The sequence below is a fragment of the Cavia porcellus genome, unplaced genomic scaffold (assembly GCF_034190915.1).
Source record: "Cavia porcellus strain 051 isolate PalLab524CR breed Dunkin Hartley unplaced genomic scaffold, mCavPor4.1 scaffold_27, whole genome shotgun sequence".
Lineage (NCBI taxonomy): Eukaryota > Metazoa > Chordata > Mammalia > Rodentia > Caviidae > Cavia > Cavia porcellus.
This window is the reverse complement of record NW_026947510.1, coordinates 37,542,479-37,549,104: the sequence shown is the minus strand read 5'-3', so window position 1 is coordinate 37,549,104 and position 6,626 is coordinate 37,542,479. Positions and strand designations below refer to the sequence as shown.

Genomic DNA, 6,626 nt, shown 5'->3' with positions numbered 1-6,626 from the left:
CAGCACACTCACCACTCAGGCGTTGGCTCCTAGACTACCTCCCCCGGCCACCCACATTGTCCATTTCTATCAATCTGTTGCTTTGGAAACTTGGAATCCAAGATGCTATAATGTCAAGGGCATCTCAAGTCTCCTATACATAAGGGCCCCAAAAATAATAAGTAAGGAAGAAAGTATCCCATAACATTGTGATGGTTTATAAATATAGTCAGAATTTCTTGTTTGCTTCCTTTTGTCAATTGGAGAAATGCATGCTTTAGAATTTAAGTGCTTGGTTACTTAAGAGAAAACTCTATTTCCTGTTCATATTACTTGTGTCTTATGCCTGTGACAACAATGGAGACTTTCAGTCAGTGCAGATCGTCATTGTGGCTGGAATTCCCACGAGAGAGCTGACCCTGCCTGAACACAATGTCTACCTGTCTGGAAGCTCCAGACATAAACACTGGAGAGAACAAGGAAGGAAACTGTGTTGATAATCTACTGACACCAGGTGGCGCTACACACACAGTCAAATCAGTTTTTACAGACCTGGGAATTTTTTTCCCTTTAATTTATTAAAGCAGGAAAACAAAAATAAAACAGGTCCAGTACATCAGTTCAGAGTAATTGAGCTGAAAGGAAGTGGCAACACCCTCGAAGAACTTTCTCTGTCTGATTGTGTGGCACAGAAACAACTTAGTGTTCTTCACGATCATTAAGTGTGGAGCTGACTGAAGCCTCAAGTGCATGGGGTGGGAATCTGGAAGTGGCCAGCAGCAAGAAGGTCACTAGTTACTTCTCAAGGGCAAAACACCTCCAGGATTAGGCCTGCAGCAGTGCCTACATGCGGGTATGATTCCTTTATGCCTGCACAGTCTTACGTGGAAAGGCAATATTTACTTCTTTATGGGAAACTCATTCAGTTTGTTGCTTCTTTCACTGATTCTTCTCCTCCCGGAGTGACTGCAGCCTGGCAGGAGAGGATGGACAGTGCAGTGAGCTGGCTGTGTCCTTCTCTGTGTAAAGACTCCGTCCCCCCAACACCTACACCTACCCTTCCCAAGGAAAAGTGCATATGGTATAAATGTCCCTTCTGATATCCTAGATTGTCTGGTCCTCTCTAAAATACCTTCAAAGTTTGCTTTCATGAGTCTACTTTCTTTTATAAGATAAACCAAGGGGCTGGGGATTTAGCTCAGTGGCGTAAGCACCTGCCTTGCAAACCTGTGGTCGTGAGTTCAATCCCTGGTACCGGTAAAAATACAAAAAAAAAAAAAAAAAAAAAACAAATCCTCATGCCTTGAACCCTAAAACCTTTTCTTGATAGCATAAAAACAGCTGAGCTCTTAGCCCCTGTCACCTTCCATTCTAGGCCATGGAGCACTGTGTGGTGGTGATCACCAAGGTGATGCCTCCTAGCCTGGCTCCTCTGTGCCCATGACTAAGCAGTGACTCCCAGGTCCTCTGCAAGCCCTCTGTACAGTCAGAGCCACAGTCAGAGCCACACCCAGTGCTTGCTTTGCAGCAGCTCTGGGAGAAGTCATCCTCAGAGCAATGGTTCCTAGACATTAGCATGCCTCGGTTGCCAGGCCCCTCTTCCAGAGTTTCTGGCTTAGCTCTGGGATGCAGCTGGAAAGTTTGCATTTTTAATAGTTTCCCCCTGAGGCTGATGGTACTGGTCTAAAGACCACACTCTGAGAATCATCTTCTGGAGCATAAACCTGTGGGGGTGGCGGGCACAGGGAAAGGCTGATGGCATTGGTTTGGCTCTTTTTTCCCCCACCGGGAGGGGATTTGTGTGTGTGCCAGGATTGCAGGTCACCAAAAGGACCTGTCCTCAGTAATACTATAATTCTTATCTCTTATTTCTAGACTAGTGGTTCTGAAACTTGGCAGCACGTTGGAGTTACTTCAGTTGCTTAAAAATGTCTACTGTTTTCTGGCTCTCAGATGCTGATTTAATGGGTTCAGAATGTGGCTTGGGCATTGAAAAGTTTAAAATTTCCCCAGGTATTTCTGATGTGTAGTCTGAGTTGATAAACCACTGATTTAGGGGGGCAGCAATGGTGGGGGTCTATCCTGCAGCAATGCTGAAATTCTGGGTGGGCTACCATGGCACTCCTGCGCCAACAGGGCTGGGAGCAGCCAGCCTTTGGGTCTCATCACCTCCCAACAGCCAGTCCTTCCCTGGGAAGCCAGTTCCCGGCCTGGGCCCCTGAGCCATGCCCTGCATGGTCGCCCAGGACAAGCCAGGTGTAAATTAATTACCTGAAAGCAACTGAAAAATAGAGCCAGGCATAATTCAAATCTCTGCACTTCTATCACCAGTAGGTAATGGAGCAGAGCATAATGCTAATGAAGAGTTTAGGGAATTTGCTGGATTTTCAGAAGTTTAATCCTTCTGATATAGGGTTTGTCGATTTTGGTACACCTGAATAAGTCCCAAGGAAGCCTTTGTACCTTCAAATCATTTTATGCCAATTCAGGATTCCTCAGAAAATGTAGATAGCCTTACAAGCTTTAAGTCCTTAACGATCAGGACATCACTGCTGAACTTCCTACTCCTGTGAAAGGACAGTCTGGTGTTTTACTTTCTATCACCAGCAAAGAAATAATTTCATCTAAAACTTTAGATAGTTCCATTGATGGCATGGAAAGTCTAGGAGATTTAAATAAAGTAGTGGCACAGAGAAAGAATATTGGAACACCTGAAGTTTTTCTCTGGGAGATTTTAGAACTAATATGAACATTATTCATCAAAGCAAGCAGTTAGAGAGAGACCTGCCATGGTGAAAAGCCTCCTGGTCCAGAGGTTTTAACAAATGAGTTTGTAGGCTTGGACACTGTAAATTCTCAGGGAACAGTTGATCTGGACAATGTAGCTGATCCAAAGGGACAGAAACCACTAAGCACTCATTGCACTGAGTACAATTTAGCCCTGTTAAAGAATTTGCAGATTTTGCCACATTTTCCAAAAAAGGAAGGATTCAACTAGAAAAAATAGGTGTAATTTAAAATGATACAGATGCACCAACTATTTAGGAAAACAGCCAATAAAGTGAATTCTATAAAGAGTGTCTTTGGGTAGACATTTTGATAAAAAAGGAGTTCCTGATGGAGAGAATCAGGTTTGTGTTTTAGAAATAAGCATAGTGTCTAACAGAGGTTTCAGTGGTGTAAAGGAAGACCTTCCAACCCTGCAGTCAGTGTGGTGGAGTTTGGTAGACCCAACCGATCAGTCAGAAGCCATTAGGAGAGAACAATGTAAAACTTGATTTATTTTCTGCTAAATGTGCTGATGGATTCTATTAAAACTTGTGATGCTGATGAAATTTGCTTTTCCAAAGAATGTTTACTAACTCCCAAAGCCTAAGCACTGATCCCACAGAAGAAAATGTTTTGGATGATTCTGTAAGTGTAAAAAATGGTGATAGTAGTAATGACTTTATAAGTGATTTTGGTGATTTTGGCACAGCCAGGGACACCACTCCACCCTCATTACCTCAGGGTTCAGTAAGGGATTCACTTTTGAAGAGTGGTTAGAGCACTTTCCACATTTCAGTGAACCAAGTGATGACTTTGGAGAATTTGGGGATACAAATGCCATTATTTTTTTCTTTAAAGAAAAAAGAAGGAAAAACAAGACAAAATAGAAAAAAGGGTAGAAGTAATACAGAATTTCAAAGAAAAATATTAACACTAAGAAGTTACTAGTTGATAAGTTACATTTTTTTTTTGTACCAGGGATCAAACTCAGGACCCTGTGCTTGCTAGCCAAGCCCTTATACCACTGAGCTATCTCCCCAGCCCCATAAGTTACACATCGTCCTTTTAGAAATAGTTAAGTTATAAAATCAAAGCACAAAAAGTGGACAGACACACAAACATTGACAATGCAAACCATTCTGTTCAATGATCTAGTGGAAACTTAGTAACATGGTCATCTATCTTATACATTTAAACATACATGCAGTTATATACTTTAGAGCTCTTTCTTTGCCTTTCATTTTTACAATATCTATTGTGTATTTTAGAAATTATTACTCTTTCAATTCTTATTTTTTTACATTAGAGAGACAATGTGATACTTATAAATGTGAATCTTATTTATTTTACTTATGAGGATAGTCTCAAGTTTCCTCCACTTACCTATCAAGGCCTCAAGACCATCCTTTTTTATAGCTGAGTAATATACCATTGTATAAAAATACCACATCTTTTTCATCTGTTCTGCAGTTGATGGGTGTTTTGGTTGTTTCCAAGATTTAGCTATTACAAATTGTGCTGCTATAAACACGAGTGCACATATATCACTGTGGCATGACTTTTTCAATTTCCCTGGGAAAATATCCAGGAGGGGAATCGCTGGATTGAATAGAATTTCTAATCCTAGTTTGTTGAGGAATCTCCATATTAATTTCCAAGTGGCTGCACCAGTCTACACTCCCACCAACAGTGGAGAAGTGTTCCTTTTTCCCCACAGCCCCCCCAACATTTATTATCACTTGATTTCTTGATGGCAGCTATTCTTTCTGGGATGAGGTGAAATCTCAGTGCTGTTTTAATTTGCATTTCTTGAATGACCAGTGATGGTGAACATTTCTTCATGTGTTCATTTGCCATTTGTATATCTTCATCTGTGAAATGTGTGTTCATCTCAGATGCCCACAAATGCCATTTGTTGCCAAGAGGAAATGATATTTCTGAGCCAGACCTAAAACAGACTTCTGATAGTACACAGAGGAATGTCAGATGGTAAAAAAGTCGAGTGGAACAGGCACTGAGCATGTTTCAAAACTGAAATGGGCAAGAGAATGAGTTTGGAAATATTCAAGATGACTGCAAAGTTTTTTAAGACTCCAGTGATTTTGCAGACTTCAGTTCAGCCAGTGGTAGCCAGGTTGTAGACTGGAATGCTTTTGGGAATGAACAAAAAGATGATTGTTTTTGGGTTGCTTTTGGAGACCAACAGGCTACTGAAGCTCATCATCAAAGGAAGTCTAGCAGTCACATAGGACAGATGAAAATTTTGAGACTCCAGGAAGCCCCAAGATGCACAGTGTCTCTGTAGCAACTTCCAAAGGAACAATTGCTAGCCGTCATTTACAGGAATCAGCCACTTCAGTTCAGACAGCTTTACTAAACTGCCTGGCGTGAATTTCTGAAGGAGGTTTTCCTTCCATATTTGTCCCTGAGGCTGAAGAGGAAGTTTCTTTCCTGAAGCCCTTGCTGGAGGCGAGCACCTTGCCAATAAAAACAAGGGAGGCCTTAGCTGACAGTGGGGAACTACTGGATGTGTTGCCCAAGCTACAGGATATCCGTGGCGTACATAGTTTGAGATACCAGTGGGGCGGCTCCTATAGCAACAAGAAGCTTTTGTGTTCCTTGGGAAGACACTCGAAATGTTCCCATTGTGGCCAAAAAGAAGCAGCCTGCACTAGAACCCAGGACTGTAGCAGGATTGGGTATTTTAGAGCTCACTATGGAACCACTGAAATCACTGTCTGCTACAGAAAAAAAAAATGCTTCCATTGGCCAGACAACTACCATGACACCAGAGTACAGAGAACACATGTACATCTGATCAGTTCTAGGAGGCTCTGTCACCAAGTTTGATTAGAGTAGTAGTGGCCTCACTAACCTTTCAGATGGTGTGCATCCAGAGTTGGATGAGGTAACAACCTCTAAATTGGAAATAATCTCAAGCCTCAAGCCTCAGAGTGGCTGATGCATTTGTAAGACTCATGTCCACAGTAGAGAAGACAAACGCATCTACCAGGAAACTAAAAAGAGAATACTTGAGTACAGAAGCTATCAAGGTGATCTCCAGCCTTCCTGACTTGATGTTCGTGCATGCCAAAGTGTTGGTGTTCTCAGTCACATGAAGACCCTGTACAAACTCCCAAGCACAAGCAGACTGATAACTGCTGTGAACTGGACAGCTGAAAATGCTTTTCTATTTTTCTTTTCTCTTTCTTTCTTATTTTCTTTTTCTTTCTTTCTTATTGTTTTTTTGAGACAGGATCTTGCTATGCAGTTCAGGCTGGCCTTGAGCTCACTTGGTAGCCCAGGCTACTCTCAAACTTGCAGTGATCTTTCTGCCTCAGCTTTATATCTTTGCTTTAAAGAGAATGAAACCAAACAAAATAAAACAGAATAATGCCAACCAAAGCAAAACAGTGAAAGTGATATAGGCTTTCAAAACACGATAATAGAAAATCAGCAATGGTTAACATACTGCCTTTTGTTATCTTCAAAATTGCTGCCAATCTCATCAGATGTAATAAAACCAAACAAAATAGAATAAAATAAAACCAGTCAAAGAGAATACTGAAGAAAACAAAATAATAAAACAGAAAAAAACAAAACAATGAGAACAATATTGGATTTCAAAAGCAAGACAGAAGGAAATCCCCTACAGTTGTTAATTACATATTGTTATCCTCCAAATAGGTGCTCAGACTGCTGGTTTGAGGACTGCAAAGTCAATCAAACAATACAAGAATTAAGTTGTTTTCATACCTCAGTTCCTATCATCTCAGCCTGTGTTCCTCTGAATCTGGTTACTTGCTGGGGGAGAGGAAGGTTCTTTTTTTCTCCTAGCCTGTGCCCCAGCTGGCTTACAGGCAGGGTGGATTGACTTC

The 6,626-nt window shown here is 41.4% G+C and overlaps 1 pseudogene; it reads left to right on the top strand.

Moving 5' to 3' along the window:
• Positions 1-411: 411 nt before the first annotated feature.
• Positions 412-5,903, top strand: LOC100735000 (aftiphilin-like; annotated as a pseudogene).
• Positions 5,904-6,626: the final 723 nt, after the last annotated feature.